Source organism: Lynx rufus, unplaced genomic scaffold (assembly GCF_022079265.1).
Source record: "Lynx rufus isolate CCGP_SWC_20201006 ecotype Redwood Valley unplaced genomic scaffold, mLynRuf1.p SCAF_15, whole genome shotgun sequence".
In the NCBI taxonomy this organism is placed as follows: domain Eukaryota; kingdom Metazoa; phylum Chordata; class Mammalia; order Carnivora; family Felidae; genus Lynx; species Lynx rufus.
The window spans coordinates 36,359,558-36,386,036 of NW_025814829.1; the positions used below are offsets into that span (position 1 = coordinate 36,359,558).

The window sequence follows — 26,479 nt, forward strand, 5'->3', positions numbered from 1 at the left end:
CCTGTCTTACTGTTGCTTTTTGAAGTAATACATTTTGAAGGTAATATTAGCCTCTTTTCCTATGGATGCTTTTAAGTTTTTCCCCCCTCTGTTGTTGATTTCCAGCAGTTTTACTGGAATGAGCTTAGGTGTGGTTTTCTTTGTGTTTATTCAGCTTGAAGTTTGCTGAACTTATTGAATCTGTGGATTTTTTTGTTGTTGGTTTGTGAAGTGTCCTCAGCCACTATCTGTTCAAATATTGTTTCTCCCCATTCTCTCCATCTCCAGTCTCTGAAGCAGAGACTCTAACTACATGTGTACATGTATACTAGCCCTTCTGCATCCCTCACACATCTCTAGCACTTTTTTCTGTATTTCCATTTTCTCTTAACATGTTTTGATGCTTTCTATTGAACTATTTCCAGTATACTTATCTTAGCTTCTGCCTTATCTAATCTGCTACTAAATCCACCTTCTGAATTCTTAATTTCATTTTCATTACTGTATTTTTCAGTTATGTAATATCGATTTCATTTGTTTCTATATTTTTTCTCATGATTTTTTTATCTTTTCATCTATTATATCCATTTCTTCCAATATTTTCTTAAAATATTAGTCATAGATATTTTTCAAGTCCTTTTTTTTTTTTAAATCCAATAATCTGAATGATCTGTGAGTCTCCTCTATTGCCTGGCTTTTTTCCTCTTGGTTACCATGTTTTCTTGCCTATTTTCATTGTATGTAGAACACTATATTAAAAAAGCTCAGAGACTTCAGCTGATGTCTTCCTTGACTAGAGATGATTTCCTCTTTTCTCTCTTAGGCTGATAGGTCAGTGGCTGAATATTTCAATCCAGTCAGAGATTGAGCTTGGTTGGGGCTTCAATACAGTTTTAGTAGTTTCATTAAAACTCTTGTTCTCCTTGCTCCTAAATCCTGGCTTTTAGGTGGTTTGATTGAGAGCCTGGCAGATCTCTGTCACTTCAGTGCTGAAATGCTACAGGAGATCAGTTCTGTTTTTCAGTGGTTCTCAGCCCATTTTCCAGCCTCTTGCCCTATGTACCTTCAAAACCTGGCGAATGTCTTGAGAAGGAAGCATACTGATCAGTTGTGTACTTGAGGCAGGGCCCCTTTCTGCCAGGTTTTTGTGTATGCTCAAGTTTGTGAGCCCATACAACCACTAAAAGCTAGTGGGTTCTGTTCCCCACCCCACCTTCAGAGATTCTCTATCTAGGCCAAGCCCAGTCCATAGCCCATGCCCTGAATCAGAAATTGACTCGGTCTGGAAACAAAAAAGCAACTGGTGATGGATGATTAACTCTACTCTGAATAGTTCTCCTCTGTCTCGAAGTCTTTGTGGCTTCCATAGTGCCCATAGTGCTCTGATACTTCTATAAATAAGATTTTAAAATTTATCCAGCCTTTTTTAGTTGTTGCAGTATGTTTGCATTGACTGACTTCACTCTTCTCAAAAGTAGAAGTCTGTAAGCATTTTTTTAATTAAAAGGATGCTGTAATAACCATTAAAAAATAAGCTTCTTTCCTGTATATAATTTAGATGAACCATTTCTTCTCACAAGGAATACTTTTTGACCTTCCTCCGACAATATCAGTCACTTTTATTCCTCCAGCTATAGAATACATTTTGAAGGAAATTTCCTTTGTTTACTGATAGCAGAGGTAACGTAGGCAGAAAAAGCAACAGAAGCAACATAAGACATTTTACAAAAGAGCTGTTGGACAGATCTGATGAGAGAACACAAGTAAGAGGGAGTTGAAGATTGTGGTCACTATAAAGTAAATATTTTTAGGGGCGCCTGGGTGGCGCAGTCGGTTAAGCGTCCGACTTCAGCCAGGTCACGATCTCGCGGTCCGTGAGTTCGAGCCCCGCGTTGGGCTCTGGGCTGATGGCTCAGAGCCTGGAGCCTGTTTCTGATTCTGTGTCTCCCTCTCTCTCTGCCCCTCCCCCGTTCATGCTCTGTCTCTCTCTGTCCCAAAAATAAAAATAAACGTTGAAAAAAAAAAATTAAAAAAAAAAATAAAGTAAATATTTTTAAAGTCAAAATACTCTACAGGATCAAAAGTTCCTAGTAAGGCACATAGTATCTATCCTTTAGATGTTTATATTTTAATTGGGAGATATAAGATTAGGACCGTGTACATTTTAAGTGCCATTTAAGAAAAGGATATGCAACAAGGAAGTTTATTGTTAGAGAAGGTGATAGGGAGAAACAATAAACTCGTCTGACTGAAAGGTTAGAAAATTGTATTTTTTAATACTAGTACTTTCTTAATAGTTAAACCATTTTATTAATCTTTCATTTTTTTCAGCAATATTGATTGAGTACCTGTACTGTGCAAGAGGGTAAAGTTGTAAACAAGATAGATACAGACCCTGTGATTGTAGAGTTTATAGTCTAATAATATAGAGAAGCATCATGCAAGTTCTCAACCTTGTTTTTAACAAGTAATCTGAAGAAGTGCAGGGTTCTTTGTGAGTTTATAGTAGGAGATTTGATGAGCTGGGGGTGGATAATTTGAGAGGGTTTCCTTGAGGAAGTGATCTTTGAATTGAGGTATGTAGAGGAATTAACTGGGCAAGGGGTATAATTGAGGAACTTTTTTTTATACATTGTAGGACTGGGTTCAGAGATATATCCCAGTTGTGAGTATACCTGAGAATGCAGTCTAGCTTTCTCCCACAAAAGTCTCTGCTATGAAATATAATAAAAGAATCAATTTACATTATTCTTACACACTACAAAAATGTGTACATTTCTTATGTAGAGTATATTACATTATCTATCAGTGTAGTAGGCAGTCTTGTGAGACATAGAAATTATGACTTTTTTAAGGTGTTCAGGAAATTCCTTAATAGCTGGAAAAACAATGTGAAAATTTGACTTTAGCAATTTATTCATTTATCGGATACATAATGTATATCACAAATTTGATACAATCTGTTACAAAAATTAAAATTTATTGTGATCTACACAAAATGACTTTAATATATACAGCTATCAGTTGATTAGCCATCAAAATAAGCATAGATTTCACTGGAGTTTTAAAAATTTATTTTGGTTTTAGCTCTACCTTGTAGAAACTTTCGTTAATATGTTTAGATAATTAAATTTACTTACATTTTTTGTTTTCTTTGGAATAGCAAGTAAAGCAGTTATGAACTTTTCCCATGATTTTCTACAGAAATCATAAAGTAAATATTTAGAAATCAAGATTAACCTGTTCAGTCAGCATTGTAGTGTAAATTCTGTTTACTTTTTTTTTTTTTTTTTGGTGCAAAAAGGTGATTTTATTAAAGCATGGGGACAGGACCCACGGGCAGGAAGAGCTGCACTGGGGTCCTGACGGGTAACTCATTATATACCCTCAGGTTGGGAGGGGATCAGGGATAGAGTAAGTCTCTAAGGAATTTTGGAGGCAAAGTTTCCAGGACCTTGAGGGGCTAGCTGTTTAATAAAACCTCAGTCATGAGACCCTTCAGATGCAAAGGGGGCGGGGAGCATAAGCTTGGAGCATGATTGCCAGCATATATTCTGGGACAGTTGGGATAAAGGAAGTAGATTTATAGGATCCTCAAGGGTGGGACAAGGTTAAGCCAGGGTTCTCTTTTGCCTCTAGCAAAGTGTCATTCTTGAGGCAGCTGAGCTCCTAGAGGGAGGTCACTCTGCTGGTCCATCGGTCACAAGGCCTTGTCGATGGGCTATAGGCAGTAAGGGAATTTAATTTTTCATTTGCCTTAGTTTCCCATATTACCATGGCAAGCACCTAAACCCCTTTCCTTTGTTCTTGGGTAGCCAGGAGTGTCCAGGGAATATCACACAGATCCCACCTTGGGGCAGGGGGTGGAGTGCTAGCTTGTGCTTTTGCCCCTCAGCCTGCCTCAAGCTTCCTCATCATATCCCCTCTGAACAATTTTGACCCTTAAATCTTTAAGGTTGTTGAAGGTAGAAAGTGTCATCTTTTGTAGCTTCTTCCTGCTGAGTAGGGGCATAGAGCTGTCTCTACCTATATGGGTCAATATTCGTCAGTCAGGGAAGGTATGGAGGAGTTACGACAAGTAGAGGCAGCTGAATCCGACAGTGGACAGTAAGGTGGTATCTCTGTGGGTTAAGGATTTTGTGTCATCAAGAAGTCATTGTAGTGATGGAATCTCAGCACCAAGCAAAAAGACATGGGAGAAAACAGCAAAACCTATTGATTAATAACCAATCACTAAGGGAAAGAGAGCAATTGTTTAAAGCGCTAATTTGAGTATTCATGTCAGAAATCCAGAAATATTTTTGTGGTAATCTGGATACACAGCATTTGTATACACAGCTTTTTGCTAGAGCACATTACAAACCCAGTGTCCACCAGTGCTGCCAGTGAGATTTTTAGATGTCAGGCTTGAAGCATCCTCAGATGTGACTGGGAACGGGCAGCAGGAATCAGATTGGTCTTTTTGGTTTGTAACTCAAATATCTGTGATGATCCTTTTGAATGGCTCATTGTGGGAAGGAATTGTTAGTAGAAATTGGGAAAGGAGAATGAAAAAGAAAGTTTGCAGCCATCATAAGAGAAGTTTGAGGTCTTCCACAGATTCACAGGAATAAGAAGGCACATTAGTTTGCTCGCTGATTTCCTGTAAAGGGGGTACGGGTTTTATTTAGATACAGGAGTGCATGAAGAGTGCCTCTCTAACTTTATTGCCGTGGGAGTAATATGACCCAGTAGGGGCCTTTTCATTTTGGAGTTAGTCCCCTGCTGTAAAGTACTTTTAATCCTTTAAATAAACCAGGTCTTTTGGGTTTATATAGGGTGTGTTTCTAGTAAGTGTCAGATCAGATTTAGGAAGGATATGATGTACATATTTAGAGATTTATGAATTAACCCGACCTCAAGTGAATAATAAAGTACTATAGTCTTTATCTATTGAGAGGTCTACAGTGAAAAAGTCTTTGCATATAATTGTTGGAGAAATCTATCCCATTTTCCAGTTGTTGAAATAATATACCCATGGGGTCCTGTTACTATCCCCATAAAATGACAAGTAAGAAGATTGTCCATACCTATGCTATTGTGACAGTTTTTCTGAGGTTTACCTCAAGTTGTCTAATTTAGGCAAACATTTAAAGACAACTAGAATTTAACATCCATAAATGTGCATTATTGCAACATAGTTTTTCTATCTAAAGACCCTCATTTCCAGAGATAGCCAAATCAAGATTAATTTGCATGTAAAACAAATCTAGTTTTAACAAACTTGGCCTAATTCTTTACGTAAGTTCAGCAAGAATAGTGATTGATCATATAGATCTTTTTAAAAATTTGCTTTGCTGGAACTTTTTGTAAGAAATTAGGTTGAACTTTTAGTAGCCTCTCCAGGCCAGAAGCCAAGCCAAGTACTTCCGTCACACATGCTGGAATTGGGCAAATTCCTCTTCCCAAGATCCTCCAAGTAGTACATTTAATAAATATTTTCTCTTTTAATACTTCTGTTAATGTACAGCAGAAAAAAAAATAATACAAGCACATCATGATTTCACCAGGAGTTGTGTATTTTTTTTTCTTTACAGATATGTTCCAGACATTATTAATAGCTTTAATCTGGCTTATCCTCTTTTGACATAATAAAGCTAAAATTATGACACAGAAATAAGAATTTTATGATTATTGTATTTCCTTAGCTAAGCATATGAGACACTTTAAAAGACTTAATATATTGATATGAAATAACACAAACAAGAAAAATATTACCCTTTGTTTTCAAATGCTTGTTTATAATTATTATCCCTTTTGAAACAGGAGGGATATTATATGTAAGAAGGAAAAAAACGGTGTAATTCTGTAATTCTTACAGAGTTTTAACTCTTTTTCATATTAAGTATTTTGCTAAGACACATTGCAATTTTACTAAGAATTGGACAGACTTTTTTATTCCCCTAGCTCAGTGACTGCAACACTTTCCTCATGGTGCAATGTATATCAGCGACATACCAGAAATTGTTTCTTAGATTTCTTTAATTCTTTACTAATGTGACTTAGTTATCATTTTTTCCTCTTTGAGTTACACACAGTGTTCATATATGGACTACAGAGAACAGCTTATGCTGTATCAGAAATGAATGTATCAACATAAGAAAGCTGCTTCTTACGTTGTAGTTAGCCAAAGGATGGTAGGACTTAAAAAGTTTCCTAAGTACATTCTGGATTTCTTCACCAACACTAATGTCATGATTTTCATTAAAATCTTTAACTGTACTAAGTCTAACAACTAGTATGTGATAGATTAGGGAGGGAAAAGTTTTTGGGGGATGAGGCCCATTTTGAAACATGGTCTACATATTTCACAGAGGTTTACAGTTTCCTCTAGCAGTGGGGGATCACCTGTTCTTGATTTCTTTACCTTTAGAAAGGCACATTTTTGTTAGCAACATTTTATCTTGGCGATAGAAGTTATAACGCCAGGAAGCCAATAAAATGAGGGCTGTCAGAAGACTAGGGGAAACATTTTTTTTTTTTCTTTTAAATTAAAGACTTGGTACACTGAATAGAAAGTAACACTGGTCAAAATAATTTGGTCTTTACGTGAGATCCTCTGTTAGGAAATCTTAACTGGTGTCCTTGCTGATACTTAAAATCTTGAATTGTATTTTAACTTTTTAACTCCATGTGCTTTGTACACCTAAAATTATTTTCTCTTTGAGGGAAGATTTTTTTTTTAAACCAAGAAATCAAATGATTTTGATTATTTGAATAAGGATACACAGTTTAAATTGTTCCTGCTTCATTTTTTCTGTTGCCTATAGCAAATGGTTTGTGTGTATGTATGTGTGCACAATGTACTTTTCAAAACAGTGGTTCTCAGGTGACTATTAAAAAAGTTTTGACTCTTGCTTTATTTTGGATCAGGGTAGTATGATGGGATTATGATGACACAGGTATTGTGGCTTAAAAATTAACCCTTGTTCCATACTAAATGGAAGAAACCTATTCTGGCCACAATATTAGTTGTTTTTCTCCCTTTTTATTTGAAAAACTTACTTTTCATAGATATTAGAAATAAAGAGCCCTTGTGAAGAGTTCAGGTGTAGTGTAACTCTATTTCCAAATGAATAAAGTAATGTAAGTGTTCTAATACTATGTAAGAAATCATTTTCAAATACATTTTAGGTGTCAGACTGTATCATCTACTTCATTATACTGTATAGTCTATTGTAATAGTTTAATATAGTATAGGAATGTTGATTGATGAATGAAAAAGTCTATTAATATTCTAAGACTGCACTTAGAACAATGTATAGTTAAATCTCTGGGAAATTGCAAAAAACCCAATTTCTTTAATTTTCTGAACATTATTGGCTATATTAGTATTAGTAGTGCCAGTTTTGTAACAGATCAATGCAAGTTTCTGTGGCTTAACTTAATGAAGGTTTAATTCTCATTCACACAAAATCCAATGTGGATATGCCTGATCAGGCTGTTCTCCTAGATAAGTTTCTTCTAAAAAGGGATTTAAGGATTCAGGCTTCTTCTATCATGTATTTCTGTCATGTTCAACCTGTGACCTCTAAGGTCACCACAGAAACGGAAGGAGTGTAGGATATTGTGTGGGAGATTTTAATTGCCCAGACCTAGAAGTGGAATATTATCACTCCCATCTGCATTCTGTTGGCCACAACTCTGTTATGTGGCCCCACCTAATTGCACAGGAACTGGAAAGTATTGTTTATTTGTGTGCCAAGCAGAAGAGGAGTTACAATTATATTGGTAAGCACTAACATTCTTTTCCACACTGATATTTACTAAACTTGTTTATTTGTCAGAGTTGTGGTATTCAGTAAGCATTTATTGCATGCTGTCTTATATGGAATATAGCTTTCTTTAAATGGAGATATGAAACAATTAAAGAACCTCACATTTTTTTGAATATTAAAATATACAGTGAATGAAAAACGCGGTTTTGAAAGGTACAAAATAATACAGTTCAGATGTAATATATGTTAGCAGATTAAAAATTGTTATAATGAATTGAATGCAGTCAGGGAAAAGTGTGTTAATACCTGTTTTAAACTGATTTTAAGGGTGATATTAATTGAAAGAGGAGAGCATAGAATTTTTCATTGAAGAAGGATGAAATCTAATGGGAAGTTAGCAGATAGACTTGCAAGAACAGGGATTATATAAGAGAATCTGAAAGATAAGATTGGAAGGTAGGTTAGGGTTCTGTCTAGTGGATCAAATGTTTGAATTTGATATTTCATAAATATTGATTTGTTTATTTCTTGGAGATTAGAGCCAAAATGTGATTTATGAAAAATAAGTGGTTCTGACAGAAGAAAAGAGAGCAGAGAATGCTAGGAGATAGGAGAAGAGCTGCTTTTTTAAATATGATAATAATGTTTATTAGATTATCTTTCAAGAAATATTAAGAGGAAAACAAACTTAGTTATCTAAACCAAACCAAAGCATAGTGTCTTAGAGAATAAATTTCATTGATGAGGAATGACAAATATAATCATATAATGATATAGGATAGAACTGCTGAAGACTTTCAACTTGCATTGTGGAAACTTTTATTTTCTTTTTTATTTGAGAGAGAGTGAGAAAGAGAGAGAGTGAGTGTGTGTGTGAGCAGGGGAAAGGAGCAGAGGGAGAGAGAGAATCTCAAGCAGGCTCCACGCTCTACATTCACCCCGGCATGGAGCTCGGTCCCATGACCCTGGGATCATGACCCAAGCTAAAAATCAAGCATTGGACACTCAACTGATTGAGTCACTTAGGCGCCCTAAAACTTTTTCTTTTTTTTTTTGGTAGAGGTATAACATAAAAGACTGGAGGAAATAAGTTATGGTAATTATCTATCATCCAATAAGAGAAATTTGAAAACTGTTAGCATAAAGTAACATTTATAAATTGAGAGAGCAATTTGAGGTACAATTTTGTGTGTAGAACATGAAAATGAATATTATAATTTAACATTATTAGACCAGTGATTTTCAGAATGAACTCCCTTGAACCAATAGCATCAGTATCACCTAGGCTTGGACCTTACCTCACACCTACTGAATTCAAGGGATGGATCTGGACATCTGTGTTCTTAACAAACTCTTCAAGGGATTCTGATGCATGCTAAAGTTTGAAAAAACACAGACTTAGAATGTTATAGTCTTTTTTTGTACCAGCCAGTAAATAAAACTCTATATGTGTTCTTCTATTCAGGAGTTATGCCCTTAGAATGTCTTAATCAGTTACACTATCCATATCAGAATGTTTAAAAGGTAGAATTGATCAGAGAGTAAAATCAGAGCATGTGGTTGTTAGATGTCATTAGAATTTACAGGGTGATTTCTGTATTTTGTACTGACGCTGGAGGAAATCCAGGTTATAAGATTTCAGCATTTAGATAAATTTATCTTCCTATTTTTTCTTTTTGATACCATTTGTTGACATTTAGCCAGAGTGTTGAATTTGACAGACTGAGGGTAGACTTAGTTAGTTGTTAGTAATTGGTTTGGAATACCACTTGACATAGTATCAAAGTAGGTCTTTGAGAGAGGGGAGGAAAGAAGTTCTGCCTAGCTTGGGTGTCAGCAGGGACTGAAAGTATCATTTTGCCACTGGTTATGTGGGTCATAGTTTGAAAGTCATTGTCCCAATATAGGTAAAATATGTCCTAAGACACAGTAGTGGGTTTAGATTTTTTTTATATACAATGAGCATTTAAACAAATGTTTGAAGGAGAGAGTTAGACTTAAATTAAATTGTTACTTTATTTTATATATTCAGTTATACATTTTAATTTTATTTAGAACTCTCATTTTCAGAATGGACTAAATGAAACTAGAAATTAGTTGACGGGCGCCTGGGTGGCTCAGTCGATTAAGTGTCTGACTTTGGCTCAGGTCATGATCTTGCAATTCGTGGGTTCAAACCCTGTATTGGGCTCTGTGCTGACAGCTCAGAGCCTGGAGCCTGCTTTGGATTCTGTGTCTCCCTCTCTCTCTCTGCCCTTCCCCCACTCATGCTCTCCCTCTCTCTAAAAAATAAATAAAACATTAAAAAAAAATCTTTAAAAAGAAATTAGTTGACAAATTGGCCTATGGAATAAAATGATCTGATGTGTAATGTAACTTAGTTGAACAAAAGTGTAATTTTATTTTGTTTTTAACTGATAAGTTAATTTGTGATTATTAACCTGTGATTTGACTGTTCTTTTGAAAAATACTACCTAAGAAAGTAAAATGTTTGACCATCAGAACAGTGGTCCCAAAATAGAGTTCAGACTGTTTTTCAACCTGACACAGTTGTTTCTCTTGCTTTGCTCTCCTCCTGAAACGATGTTTCCATTTTGGGGATGCTAAGAGCTATGATTATTTATAGACTAGTGTGTTTTGGACAGGTGGTGTGTTTACACAGGTCAGTGGAATTATCAAATATCCCCCAAGACCTCTACATTTTGATTTATCATCACTCTTTGTATTTAAAATTACAAAATACTTGTGTTGGGTAGATGGAGAACATTCTCTTTAATTTTATATTTTAATGCAGCAGATGTCCTCTATTTTTTAGGGTTTTTCCCACAGTTTTGGAATGATAGAGTTACTGGTAAGCTCTATAGCTTTGTCACTGAAAAATTTTAGTTTTTTGTATCTTCTTAAAGACCATGCAATTTTGGGGCGCCTGGGTGGCGCAGTCGGTTAAGCGTCCGACTTCAGCCAGGTCACGATCTCGCGGTCCGTGAGTTCGAGCCCGCGTCGGGCTCTGGGCTGATGGCTCAGAGCCTGGAGCCTGTTTCCGATTCTGTGTCTCCCTCTCTCTCTGCCCCTCCCCCGTTCATGCTCTGTCTCTCTCTGTCCCAAAAAAAAAAAAAACAAAAAAAAAAACCATGCAATTTATACGTATCTCCCCCTTTTTTGTTTCTGCTTTATATTTGACAGGAGATTTTAGGGAGTCAGATTCTGTAAGAGCCTAAAGCATTCATAAGTTATTGAAGCTATTTATATTATATAATTCCAAAATTATAGTAAAGTCATAGAGTAACTCTTGGCAATACTACATAACAAAAACTTCACAAGTTAAAACAACTGAAGTTTAGCATGTGCACATATTTTTAGTTCTAAAACCATTGCTTTATTAATTCTGTGAGTAACCAGAGAGTAAATACTCTAACTATTGTACTAGGGCCAATTTGCCACAAAAGGCACCAAATTCTTTCAGTCAACCTATATGTGATAGTTGTCTTCTCTAGTATGAGTTCACAAAAGGAACTGCTTTTACTTCCTTGTAGTAGGCTGGGACTACTTTCATTTTATTCCTTTTTAAGAGCCCCTGCCTCTTAAGAACCTACTCCTCCCATCTGCTTAGAGATTAAATGATATAATATAGTCCTTTTCAGAAAGATGTTAAGTAAAATGATCTCCTCCTTTTTTCCTCTTACCTGTCTTCAATTCCTCTGGAATCTCCTCTTTGTTCTATATTCATTAAGCCTTGGCCATCTAATGTCATCTTCAGTTTTCTATATTACACTGAATTAACAACTTCTCATAAGATCATCCTGATACTTTATCAACTAGGAGTAGTAGTTAGCTTGCCTTGAGACATTTGGCTATTTCATGATCTTACATCACGTGGTTAAAAACCTCTTTCTATCTGGATAAATTGTGTGTGACTGTTTGTATTCATCAGTCTTTTCTGTTCTCACAGTTCTGATTTCACTCTTCCTTCTACAAACAAAGATGGAAAGAAGAAAAGTGGGTTCTCTCCTGAATACATTAACACATAGTTTAATAAAAAACCAGGATCATGTGCCAAATCCTGGAGGTGAGAGGTGGTCAAAAAAATAAGCCATGATCCATAGGAGGAGGAAGAAGATTCTTAATTAATTCAGTGAGATAAATGTTACAAGGAAAAAGAGAACCAAGTGCTGTGAGAGTAAGAAGGTGACATTTGGCCTTGAGGAAGTTTGGGAAGAGATGAGTGAATATCTAGGAGAGTGGGCATTTTAGCAGGATCTTGAAGCAGGGCTAATTTATCCTCTAGGCACTGTGAGCACAGTACCTAGGGCCCACACTTCTCTTAGGAGCCTGCAGAAAAGTTTCAATTTTAATTTATTTTAAAATCAAAAGAAGAATGAATATAGGAATAATGAATATGTAATAATGAACCCAACCCGGATTATATTCATCTTTATACTAATGCAGATATAAAATGTAATTTTCAATATTTTTAAAACTAGAGGTAGTGGCTTACCAAGGTGAAAGTACCTGGGACTTGCAAAAACCATAATGCAGCATACTTTGAAGGGGAAAGTAAGCGTTTGTGGGTGCTAGGGACTGGGATTGGCAAAATTTTGAGTAAGAAGCTTATAATTAAATCACAGATTCATTTTAAAGAGCTTAAATAAATGTGGTTTCTTTTACACATGCTGCTGCTGCTAGTTGAAGTATTATGATAACGAGACAAACAGTACTTATCTAAACTGAATACCACTTGATTTGCTAAACCCCAAATAAAGACTAAATAGTGAATGAAATAATCATTCTGTTGAGAGGCAGTATCTACTTTAATATTCCTTAGTTATTATCAATTTAATATCAACTTTTCAAAAAAATGATAAGATGTATACTTCACTGATAACAGAATTCACTGGTAACAGAAATGTCGCTAAAATGTGGTGGTGTGAAAAGTACATCTTTGATTCTTAGAAGTGCTGTAATTTTTTGGTTTTGCAAATCCATTGCCATACAGGTCATATTTCAACATAAAATAAATCTCCACGGTGAGATAAGGATTGACCATTTCAGACCTTGATTTTATTCACCATTATAAAATGTAACCTATAGGTGTAGGTTAGTTATAATTACTCCTATTTTATGGATGAGAGAAACAGTCAAAGAAAGATTTGGAGTATTTTTTCCATGGTCAGACATTTAATAAGAAAGTGGTGGGGCCAGGACTTCAAGTTGGGTGATCTTGATTCCAGTACACTTCCAAGTTGCCAAATTCAGTTTCGGGTAAATTAAATCCAAGGTCTTTGGGGACAGGTAATGGGCAGATGTTCAGCATGGTGTATAAGTCTAGATCTCAATATAGGCCAGAGATAAAGATTTTGATGTTTTCCTCATATAGGTGGTAGATTTTAGTAGGAAGAACCAACCCTGAAGATTAGTATTTTGGAAACCAAGATGAGAGATATGGTGTCAAGAAATATGAATGGTCAGAATTGTGAAATGCAGCAGAGGATTCTTAGAAGATATGGACTGAAAAGGGTCTGTCTTAGCAACAATAAGGATGTCATTGGTGAATTGCAAAAATAAGTATTTAATCAGGGGTGCCTGAGTGGCTCAATGGGTTAAGCATCAACTCTTAATGTCAGTTCAGGTCATGATCTTATGGTTCACGATTTTGACTCCTGCTTTGGGCTCTGTACTAACAGTGCAGAGCCTGCTTGGGATTCTCTCTCCCTCTCCTTCTCCACCCTCCCCTGTTCTTGCTCTCTCAAAATAAATAAATAAATAAACAAAAAATTATTTAATCAGCAGTGCCCCTCTCTGTTAGAAGGGAAGTTGAAGCACAAAGAAGGTAAACCTTAGAATGTGACCTTTACTGGAAACCTGTAACTTTTATTTATTTGGTTTTTGTAGATGTTACTAGTTAAGGATCTTGAGATCCTTGTTGGTAATGAGCCAGTGAGGAATGACAGAGATGCAGTTTAGGTCCCTTGATTACTCATAAGGGAGATTTGATCTCAATATGTTTTTAGTGTGACTTTATTGAATAATGTCTGTTGAATTGCAAAAACCCACTTGAATTCATAAATACATATTGTCAGACAGAATGTATCTGTTCTGTATTTAATAGTCCAAGTCTATTTGAAAAGTGATCAAATAGTGTCTTTTTAAATAATTTGAAACAGATTTGGGTATTACATTGTGGCTCTCTAGACATTTAACTTGTTTAAACTTAAGAAAAATTGATTTCCAATTAACACCAGATTTCATAAGAAAGAAAATATTAGCTAAATAATTAATTTTTTGAAATGGTATGTATTGCAAACAAAAACAGGCAGCATCTGTTAATTCAGTTGGGTAGACAAGATTGAGCTTGGGCCTTTAAATTTTTAAATATTGTTCAGAATTTTTATTTCAAACATCTTTTAGGTATATTTAGTGCTAATACTATGTCTAACCAAAGCTTGAAGTCTTTGATTTATCTATAGTTATTAAATATTTTATTGACTGATCAAGTGGTGAGAGCTGGCCAGCTGACATTCTCTTCACTTGAACTCCCTCTTAATGATTACCTTCATCTACAATATAATGATATTAATTACATTAATTTATATTAGTTATCTTAACTGTTAATAACTCTGAGGCATTGCAGTTTTAAAAATTGATTTATAAATAAGGTAGTAAAGAATAAATTATGGTCAGAATAGTTTAATTTTAATTTTAAATTTTTTTTTTTTTTTTAATTTTAGGGAGAGAGAGCCCAAGTTAGGGAGAGGGGCAGGAGAGAAAGAATCCTAAGTAGGCTCAGCATAGAGCCTAATGCGAGGCTTGATCCCACGACCCTGGGATCATGATTTGAACCAAAATCAAGAACTGGATGCTCAACTGACTGAGCCACCCAGACGCCCCTGGGGTTCAGAATAGTTTTAGTGTATGTTCCATTGTATTCTTATTAGGTGAAATTTTGTAATTCACACTGTTGTAAGATGTTTCAGAGGATTTTGAAGGTCTTCTAGTTTCACCTCCCATCCCTTGCGTGAATCCCTTTTGCATTATGACTGAGATGGTCATGCAGTCTTCACACTTCCAGGGATAGATCATTACCTCTCAAGATATACAGGAACCAGTCAGTCATGTGTGCCTACCGTATACTAGACATAGCAATGAACAAAATAGATACTTGCCCTATCCTCATAGAGTCTATAACTCAACAGTGAGTTTGAATAAGTAATTAAAAGTATGTAAGCATTGTGAAGAAGAAATACAGAGTGCTATAGACTAATATGACAAGGGAATTTAACAAAATCTGAGAGGATCAGAGAATGTTGTCTAAGGTATTAAAGTTTTAACGCTAACATTTGGAGGATAAATTAGCTAGGATAAAGGTGGGGAAGTTTTTCAAGTCGAGGGAAGAACCTTTATCAGGATCTAGAGTTGAGAGCATGGCACATTCAAGGAACCTGAAGTAACTATAGTGACAGGGCATTCTCCTCACCTCTGCAAGAACCTAGCATGTCTCTTATGTATTGAGGACTAAAGAAACATATTTTTATTTTAAGGATTTTCAGATTTGGAAAGTCAGCATTAGCAATAGTGAAGTACTTCCCTTAAGTGACTCTAAGAATCAGACATTAACGAAATAAGAACAGGATGTTAAGAAAACCTCTCACAAATAACTGGGGTCCAGGGGGAGTGGAGACCGAAAGGAGATAGGAGATGTTATGCAAGTAAGGACAACCGGTTGTAAACATGGGTGTTATCACTAATACACTTACAGGCTGGTAAGACTGGAGGAAATTCAGCTTATAACCTAAAATGGCATTTTATGAAACAAATGATTTGTTAAAAATTATATTCTTCCTTTTTGTTTCATGTCTCTCCTTGCTGGGAAATGGCCTCTTGCAATCATGATAATATAAATTGATACTGTTATTTGATTGTTGACATTTTAAATTTTATTTTTTAAGTTAACATACAGTAAGGATGGGGCACCTGGGTGGCTCAGTCAGTTAAGCATCCGACTTCGGCTCAGGTCATGATCTCCTAGTTCGTGGGTTCAAGCCCTACCTCAGGCTCTGTGATGACAGCTGGGAGCCTGGAGCCTGCTTCAGATTCTGTGTCTCCCTCTCTCTCTGTCCCTTCCCCTCCCTGTTTGTGCTCTCCTTCCCTCTTTCAAAAATAAGTAAACATTAAAACATACAGTAAGGTTTACTTTTTGGGGGTGTATAGTTCTATGAATGTATCAATCTGTGTAGTCACCACCACAATCAGGGTACAGTGTAGTTCTGTCACCCCAGAATCCTTGAGCTGTCTCTTTGCAGTCCCACTCTCTTCCTACACATAACCCCTGTTTCCCATCTCTATAGTTTTGTTTTTTTGTCTTTTTCCCATCTGTATAGTTTATTCTACATAAATAGAATAATATGTATGTAACTTTTTGATACTGGCTTCCTTCATACAGTGTAAGTCCTGTGAGATTCATGCAAGTTGTTACTTTAACAATAACTCATTCCTTTTATTATAGGTTTTTGAGTGAATATAAGTTTTTTTATTTCTCTAGATACTCAGGAGTGGGATTGCTGGGTCATTTGTTAAGTCTGGTTTAGCTTTGTAAGAAACTGCCCAACTGTTTTCCAGAGCGGCTCTTTTGTATTTCCATTGGCAACATAGGAGTTCTGTTTGTTCTGCATCCTCACCCAACACTTGATATGGTATTTTTTTTATTTTAGCCATTCTAATATGTGTATAAATAAATGGTATCTCGTTGTAGTTCTTTTTTAGAGTCTTCATTATAATTTACAGAACACAAAATTACGCAAAGTGAACAATTTTGATGTTTTTAGGTATTCAGAGTTGTGCAAGCATCACCACAATCTTAAGTTCAGAACATTTTCAACACTGTGGTTTTTATTTTGCATTTCTCTCGTGGCTAATGGTATTGAGCATCTTTTCATTTGCCATCTCTGTTTCCTAGTCTTCTGTCCATTTTTTATTTGTGCTGTCTGTATCCTTCCTGTTGAGTGCTGAAAGTTCCTTATGTATTCTGAATATAAGTCCTTTGTTGATTATGTGCACTGCAGATACTTCTCTCAGTCTGTAGCTTGTCTTGTCATTCTTTTAACAGTGTTCTTTTGCATAGCAAAAGTTTTTAATTTTGGTGAATTCGAATTTTTCAGTTTTTTCACTTTGGTGTCATCTCTGGGAACTCTGTGCCTAACTTCTGGTCACAAAGATTTTCTCCTTTATTTTCTTCTAAAAGTTTTGCAGTTTTACATTTAGTTCTGTCATCTCATTTGAGTTAATTTTTATAGAAGGTGTGAGCTTTAGACCAGTTCATTTTCTTACATATGGATGTTCACTTGTTCTAATATAATTTGCTGGAAGACTCTACTTTCTCTTTTGAATTGTCTTTGCACCTTTGTCAAGAATCAATGGGCCATATTTTTGAGGGTCTGTTTCTGGACTCTGTCCTGTTTTATTGCGTTAGGTTGCTGTTTGTCCTTTTACCAATACCGTACTATGGACAATGTCTTACAATCAGATACTGTGCTTTCTCTGACTTTATTGTTCTTCTTCAGAAATTTAATGGTTTTTCTAGTTCTTTTGCTTTTCCATATAAAGTTTAGACTCAGTTTATCTATATGTACAAAAAAATCCCCCTGGCATATTGATTTGGAAGTATGTTAAGTCTATGGATCAATTTAGGGAAAGTTGACCCCTTTACTGTTTAGTGTTCCGATCTATGACCTGTGGTAAGTCTCTCTAGGTCTTTTTTTATATATTTCATCAATGGTTTATAGTTTTAAAGCTACAGATCTATGTATATTTTGTTATATTTATACTTGATTGTTTCCTTTTGGGTTTTGTTGTTGTTTATTTATTTATTTTGGGAGAGTGAGAGAATGAGCTCGAGTGTGGGGAGGGACAGAGAGAGAATCCCAAGAAGGCTCTGTGCTGTCAGCATGGAGCTTGATCTCATGAACTGTGAGATCATGACCTGAGCTGAAATCCTTCCCTACCTTAGTGTTTTAGCCTCTGCAAGTCCCTGTTCTTACCATTGTCATTGCCACCACTACCACAGAATTTCTTAGGGTCTAGGGTGTAAGAAAATGGATAAAAGAAAAAAAAGAGAGATTCTCTCCACTGAGTGTTAAGAGATCCCTTTTCTTTTCCTCAAGTCGGATTTACAGGCTGTTTGGAGCTCAGTCTGTCTGCGCTGATGGCCACTTTTGGGTTTGGGGGTGTCATTGAGTCTAGGCCAATGGTTATCAATAAGGAAAAAATTGCCAAACTGATGGCTGCTTTGCTGCTACTTCAAATTCTGTTTTTTTCCGGCAAACTGTCTGATCCTATTTACTTTTCAGAGCCTTCAAATAACTGCTGCATGCGTTCTGTGTAGGTTTTACAGATGAATTCAGTGGGAGAGACAGATGGCATATGCTTACATCTTACTCAAAACCAAAACCTTGATTGCTTGTTTTTTTTAATAGGACACTTAAAAAACTATTTTCTTCCCCTCTAAACAAACAAAAACTAGATCTTGCTAGAACCGAGCTATTCTTTAATACATTTCTTTGGGTAAGCTTCATTAACCCCTGAAAGGGGAATTTTTTTGGGAGGGGTGGTGAGGGACATGAGTACAGGAATTACTTAAAAATTTGTTGCCTTATGGGGAGCCTGGGTGGCTTAGTTGGTTGAGTGTTCGACTTCGACTCAGGTCATGATCTCATGGTTTGTGAGTTCGAGTGCCACATCAGGCTCTGTGCTGACAGCTCAGAGCCTGCAGCCTGCTTCAGATTCTGTGTCACCCTCTCTCTCTACCCCTCCCCTGCTCACACTCTGTGTTTCTCTCTCAAAAATAAATAAACATTAAAAAATTTTTTTAAAAATTTGTTGCCTTGTATATAACATGCCCATCTTTCGAACTGACTTTAAATTACATTTATTTTATGTAGCATGATTGAAATCAGCTTCATGATTTTTATAGTTCACTTAAATTGAAATCTAATTGTATTATTTTTATGACAAGTGACCCTTTGTTCTTAATTATGAATAATCAGTACATGCTTATTTAATATTTGCAACAACTCTGTCTTCACTTACAACCTATTTAGTAGATAGATCTGATCAAGGAATCTAAATATTATATAATTACATTGCCTGAATCCAAAACTTAGAAATTTGTATACTTTTTTTTTTTTTTTTAAGAATACTAGTAATTGTAACATTTTTGCCTCAGTGGATTATTGTAGCTGCCTATGAACAACTTTTATCTTCACTGGCTATCAGGATAAGCACTGGTTTTCAGAAAATGTTAAAAATTATCCCATAAAAAGAAAGTAAGAGCTATTGTTGAAAGCTCTTATCCATTCATTTGGTAGTGGATTGTTTCTTTTTACTTTTTAGCCCATACAGATCAACCCATTATTTAATAATGAAGTTTGTCTTCATTGTTAGAATTTTAGGGTTCTTAAGTATAAGGATTATTTATTGTTTCTTTAGCACTTACTGTCATTCAGTAGATAATGAATAAGTTATCTTAAATTTGGATAGTGAAGTTTTTTTAAATAAGTTAATAGGGAAGGCTTTATTGCTAATTAAATATGAGACATTACAGAAATATTATTCTGACTTTGAAATCTGCAGGGCAGAAACAATGAGATAATGTGTGTATGGAGTAAACACATGTACACGGAAAAATAGAGATTTTATAGCCATTAAGAGATAAGAGTGGCCAATCCCACGGTTGCTGTGGCTTTCTACTTCCCAAGGAGTACATCTCTGTTAAGATTTCTGTGGGTGGGTCCCTGGCTTTTTGACCAAAACCCTGTGTCCATGCAGCAAACTCTCCCTTATGTAAAGTGATTAGAGTGTCTGTTCTTTGAAATCAAAAGCACAACAGAAACAGGTTTCCGCTTAAACATTTGCAAAGAAAAACATCCTTATATGAATTTTAATGAGGTTTGGTATAAATTATATCTTTGATAACCTAGTATGATACAGCACAAATTTAGAGTCAGTCATATATCACCTTGAATCGGAGAGTTACTGTTTACCTACTATGTGATCCTAAACAAATCACTGCTAAGTTTTAGTTCCCTTGTTTGTGAAGCATTTACATGAGATCCAGCCAGTAGTGTACTGGAACTGGCTTGCACCCCTTCATAAGAGCCAGTTGTTAAAACTTTAGAGATCTTATGAGCTGATTGTTAAACACAGCCATCATTAAAAATTAAATGATACAAACTTTAAATTATGTTAAAAGCAAAAATAATGCTGAACCGGTCACGTCCTAATTATTTGGCTACATCGTACAATATGTCTATTATGTCTGTATGGTGAAATACCATATAATGATGTGCTGTTGCATACCTCTTCCCAACTCTGTGTTCATTGCATTTACATTGGTACCTTGAAATCTGCATGATAGTATTTATACCACAGAAATTGGTATTATTTTATTTTTTTGATTTATTTATGAAAAATACTGATTCATTGTTTTGATGGTTGTCTAGATGTAACAAAGTGATAGAAAAATACCAATAAAGCAGATTAAACTTAAAAGTTTGTTGGGTCTGTTGCTTTTTATTGTTAGTAACTCAGAAGTTGATGAAATATTGTAAACTACAGGCATACCTCGTTTTATTGCACTTCATTTTATTGAGCTTCACAGATACTGTGTTTTCTACAAATTGAAGCTTTGTGGTGACCCTGAATCCAGTAATTTTATTGGCACTATTTTTTTCCAGTAGCATTTGCTCACTTCATGTCTCTGTGTCACATCTTGATATTTTTTGTGATATTTTGAACTTTTTCATTATTATGTTTGAATTACTGCAATTTCATGATAAAACTTTAATGGATGAAGAGTTACTTCTCATGGATGAGCAAAGACAGTGGTTTCTTGAGATGGAATCTACTCCTGGTGAAGATGCTATGAATTTTGTTGAAATGACAAAAAAAAGGGGGGGGGTTAGAATATTACATAAGCATAGTTGATAAAAAACAGTGGCAAGGTTTGGGAAGATTGACTCCAATTTTGAAAGTCCTCCTGTGGGTAAAATGCATCATATGCTACAGAAGAATCATTTGTTAAAGGAAGGGTCAATTAATGCAGCAAACTTCATTGTTGTCTTCTTATTTTAAGGATTGTCTGAGCCTGGGTGGCTCAGTCGGTTAAGCATTGGACTTTGCCTCAGGTCATGATCTCAGGGTTGGTGGGTTTGAGCCCTGTGTCAGGTTCTGTGCTGACAACTCAGAGCCTGGAGCCTGCTTCTGATTCTGTGTCTCCCTCTGTCTCTCAAAAATAAACAAACATTAAAAAAAAAAGAATTGTCTGAGCTGGCTGGGAGGTGGTGGTTGGGCAGCCAGCAGGGTGTGGTGGAAGCCACTGCTTCCTGGCTGCATTCCTGGCCAATGATACCCCCAGAGAGGGCAACCTCTTGGCACTCATTGGGCACACCAACAGCCTCACCAAGCCTGCATTCCTCGCCATGGCCATCACCTCCAACCTAGGGGTGGTGGCCCCTCCAAGAAACTAGTGATCAAAAATTTCTGAGACAGACCTAAATTGCCTGATAGCTGCGCTCAGAATACCTGGCAGAAGCATCATGAGGTAGTGAAAGCCATACAGCGTGATACCTCCATCAGATGCAACCTGGAAGAGCTCTACCAGGATGTTGAAAATACCTGTTCTCAGAAAGTTTCTTCAACACTCTACAAACAGCTGCACCAGGTCTGTGAAGATCATGTCCAAGCACAGATCCTTCAGTTTAGAGAAGCCTAGATAGTGTTTTATTTTTAAAGAAGATTAACGTGTGCTGGCAAGATCATTGCAGACAAATGATCATTATCAGAAGTATTTTCCTGTTTTTGGATTGCATTTTTGTATTTCTGAGTTCCCCACTTCCTTCTGTCTGGAATATGGGGTTGGAACTTTTTAGGAAGCAGATCATTAGTGATAAAAATGCATCTGAGTAAAAGTATTGATGGAAATTTGCTATTAATTTAATGAGAAAGGAACATTGAAGCAGTGGGTTGAAATTTACTGAGAACTCAGCTGAGTATGCTCTCTGACCTTCAGGTATATTAAGATCCATTTGAAATTTTTGGCTTGGCAGAAACTAACTGTTTATATGATGCAGAAAGCCACAGATTAATGCAAGAAAGAGAGGTTCCAGAATATCTTAACCATGTCAGTAAGTGTTTAGAGGAAGAAGGAGATCAAGTAATCATGTATTTAGACCACAGCACACAGAAACCACTGATTGCTTATGTGGAGAAACCACTATTAGGAGTACATTTAACAGCAATTCTGCAGAAAGGGCTTGACCACCTGCTTGATGAGAACAGAGTGCCTGACCTCATTCAGATGTACCAGCTGTTCAGCCACATGAAGGGCGGGCAGCAAATCCTGCCGCCGCACTGGAGTAAGTACATCCAGACTTTTGGGACAACAGTTGTCATCAGTCCCGAAAAAGACATAGACCTAGACATAGACAGGAACTGATGGATTTTAAGGATCTGATGGGCAATGTGGTAGAAGTGTGTTTTCAGAGAAATGAGAAGTTCTTCAACTTGATGAAGGACTCCTTTGAAACATTTATCAATAAGAGGCCAAATAAGCCTGCAGAATTGATAGCAAAGCTTGTTGGTTCAAAATTAAGAGTGAGTGTTAAAGAAGCAATAGATGAGGGGCGCCTGGGTGGCGCAGTCGGTTAAGCGTCCGACTTCAGCCAGGTCACGATCTCGCAGTCCGTGAGTTCGAGCCCCGCGTCAGGCTCTGGGCTGATGGCTCGGAGCCTGGAGCCTGTTTCCGATTCTGTGTCTCCCTCTCTCTCTGCCCCTCCCCCGTTCATGCTCTGTCTCTCTCTGTCCCAAAAATAAATAAACGTTGAAAAAAAAAAATTAAAAAAAAAAACAATAGATGAAGAGCTGGAGAGGATTCTTAACAAGGTCATGATAATATTCAGGTTCATTCAAATGCGTTGAAGCATTTTATGAAAAAGATTCAGCAAAAAAGACTCCTTGTGGGGAAGAGTGCCTCAGTAGATGCTGAAAAATCTATGTTGTCAAAACTAAAGCATGAGCGTGATGCTGCTTTCACCAGCAAGCTAGAAGGCATATTCAAGGACATGGAGGTCTCCAGGACCTCATGGTTCATTTCAAGCAGTATGTGCACAATAAAAATGACCCATGCTCTATAGGTCTAACAGTGAATGTACTTGTGATAGGATCCTGGGCAATACACTCATCTATGGAAGTGCATTTAACTCCAGAAATGATTAAACTTCAGGAAATATTTAAGACATTTTATCTCGGAAAGCACAATGGTTGAAAACTTCAGTGACAAACTAAATTGGGGCGCTTTTTTTTAAAGTTTATTTTGAGAGAGAAAACATGAGTGGAGGAGGAGCAGAAAGAGAATCCCGAGCAGGCTCCCCATTGTCAGCACAAAACCCAATGTGGGGTTGGACGCATAACCAGCTGAGCCACCTAGACACCCCAGGTCATGCTGTTTTAAAAGCAGAGTTTAAGGAAGAAAAGGAGTTCCATGTGTCCCTCTTCCACATGCTGGTGGTTCTCATGTTCCATGAAGGGGATCCATTCACCCTTGAAGAAATAAAAAAATGTCCACAGGGTTAGAAGACAGTGAACTGAGAAGAGCTTTAGAGTCCTTTGCCTGTGGCAAAGCACAAGTTCTGGTTAAAAGTCCCAAAAGGAAGGAGGTGAAAGATGGGGACGCATTCATGTTCACTGGGGAGTTCAGGGTTTTTCTAATAAAGATCAACCAGATCCAGATGAAGGAGACCATTGAAGGACAAGTCAGCACCACTTGAGAGAGTGTTTCAGGACAGACAGTATCAGGGTGATGCTGCTATTGTCAGAATAATGAAGATGAGAAAGACTTTTTTAAAACATTTTTTTAATGTTTATTTATATTTGAGAGACAGAGAGAGAGAGAGAGACAGAGCACAAGTGCAGGGGGGGGGGGGGGGCAGAGAGAGAAGGAGACACAGAATCCAAAGCAGGCTCCAGGCTCTGAGCTGTCCACACAGAGCCTGACACGGAGCTTGAACCCGCGAACTGCAAGATCATGACTTGAGCTGAAGTCAGATGCTCAACTGACTGAGCCAACCAGGCACCTCAAGAAAGACTCTTAGTCCTAATCTTCTGGGTTCTGAATTGTATAATCAGCTGAAATTTCCAGTAAAACCTGGAGATAGGAAAAAGAATTGAATCTCTTACAGAGGCTGTATGGAGAGAGACAAAGACAATTCTAATCAGGACCACTACATGGCCTGATGTGTTGGCCAGCTGTTTTCTCTTAGTGAGACACTAGAATATAAGAAGCACTTCTGTGCTTTTTCCACGACTTCTGATATTGAACGAGCATGGAGACTTTTGGATTAGAAAGAAGAGATGATTCTTGGATCACTCTTCACAAAGCTTAAGGGTTTGCAAATGGCACATGTGCCTTTCCCTCCAGTTCTTCCTCTTACTCTTTTTGGCGTTTAAATAGTTTCTGTTGCTCTGTGCAGAATGAATTTGAGATTGGACAAGAAAATGTTGGTTAAAAGAGGTTCCTTTGTAAGGTGTCGCTCTTGTGGCAGAACACTGAAGGTTTGGTTTGGCATGTGTGTGTGATTATGAATGTATAGTTAAAAGACCCTCCATGGGCTGCAGAGATGACTGGATAATTAAAGTCTTGATATTGTGAAGCAGAGGTTATTTTGTCAAAAGATGAAGAGAATTTTGTTGGCATCTGATTTCACATTGTGTGTGTATGGGTGAGGTTGAACACAGGATAATGATGATGTCTTGATTTCACCTCAGGTCATGATCTCGTGGTTTATGGTATTGAGCCCCATGGTGGGCTCTGCACGGACAGCAGGGAGCCTACTTGGGATTCTCTCTCTCCCTCTCTGCCCCTGCCCCTCCCCCTGATCATGTGTGCGTGCTCTCTCTCTCTCTCTCTCAAAATAAATAAGCATTTAAAAAAAAAACTTTAAATCTCCTATAAAACTTTTTACAATGGTTATAGAACAGTTAACAATAGCCATCCCTGTTCATGGCTGTTAAAACAAACTAAACTTTATTAGAGCAACAGTACAAATGCTGCAGTTAAAAAATTCAAATAGCAGTTACCCCAGTGCAAAAAACAGGGGCTGCTAGATGCAGTCTTAGAAGACTGAACACAGACACACTCTTCCCAAACCCCTTAACAGAAAATTCGCAAACAGCTCAGAGAAAGTCAAACAGAGATGTTCATGGGTTCACCGCAGCAAGTACAACACAACCCAGGGCTCTCTCAGTAGACATGAGAAATCTCACCATGAAACCTCACTCGAAACAGTCAGTCATAAGAATTTAAAGCATATGGAAGTTAAAGGAAATAAAGGGATGCCAGTATTTAGTTTTCATAAGTGATTAGCCAGGTTTTGACACTATTTCTTCTTAATGCTTGCCAACGAAGGGCTCTTGTTTCCAACCTAAGTGTCCATCAACTAAGAGAACCTGCCTTCAGGATTTTGTTGGCACCTGATTTCATGTTGTGTGTGTATAGGTGAGGCTGAGCACAGATGATGAAGTTAGTACTTTAACTGTAACAAAGAGACTTTTCTAGACACATTTAAAAGTACTTTATATTTTACATAAAAGCATGTTTCATTTTTGATTAAAAGCTACCAAACGAATTTTGATCCAGGTATCCATGTTTAAAGTAGTCTTTTCTGGGATGCACCACCTATGTAATTTGATTTTGTGCTAAATTATTAAAAGTTTCTCCCTTTTTTGATTTTACCTTCCCCAGCTCCCAAATTTATTACCAGCCTCTGCCTAATGGGTCCTGTCCCCATGCTTTAATAAAATCACCTTTTTTGCACCAGAAAAAAAAAAAAGTTTCTCCCTTTTTGAAACATGTGTATTTAAAATATGACATCTTACGGGTTTCAGTATGGAAATCCTCACCCTTTAAGTATTGTCATCATTTCTATATGTGTAAATTTTCATTTGCAAGTTCTGTAATATGTGGTCTATAAAAGACTAAATAGATTTCTACCTCTTAAATTTTACATTTATTGTCTCTAGAAAATCTCTCTAGAGAGTGTTAATATTGTAATTGAATATATAAACTTACTCTGAATAAAATTAGTTTAATTGGCCTAAAAAAAAATTTGCCTGAACATCCCAACCTTCAGCAACTACCATCCTGATCAGTCAGCAACCGTCAACACTGAGGCAAGATCCTCTATTGGCAAAAAGATACCATTTGCTGAAAGCTCAACTTATGTTTAACATTTTTTAGCATATATTTTTTAATTAATTAATTTATCTTTGAGAGAGAGAGCACACAAGTGGGGGAAGGGCAGAGAGAGAGAGAGAGAGAGAGCCACAGAATCCGAAGCAGGCTCCAGGCTCTAGGCTCTGAGCTGAGCCAAAGTTGGACGCTTAACTGACTAAGCCACCCAGGTTCCCCACCATATAAAGTACTTTAAAAAATGTTTATTTATTTTAAGAGAGACAGAAGGAGCGTGAGCAGGGGCGGGATGGGGAGAGAGAGAAGGAGAATGAAAATCTCAAGCAGGCTCCAGAGCCCAACGCATGGCTCGATCTCAACAACCATGAGATCATGACCTGAGCCAAAATCGAGAGTCAGACGCTTAACTAATTGAGCCACCTAGGTGCCCCATAAAGTATTTTTTAACTAAGATGTATGTATATTGGGTTTTTTAAAGACATTATGCTATTGCACATTTAGTGGACTA

General features: G+C 36.8%; 1 protein-coding gene and 1 pseudogene across 1 annotated transcript in view; both read left to right on the top strand.

Annotated features, from left to right (window-relative positions):
• The window catches only part of XPR1 (xenotropic and polytropic retrovirus receptor 1), a 212,720-nt gene that overhangs the window by 73,611 nt on the left and 112,630 nt on the right, over positions 1-26,479 (top strand). The gene's annotated exons all lie outside the window — the stretch shown is intronic.
• LOC124510135 (cullin-4A-like) lies at positions 21,256-24,601 on the top strand (annotated as a pseudogene).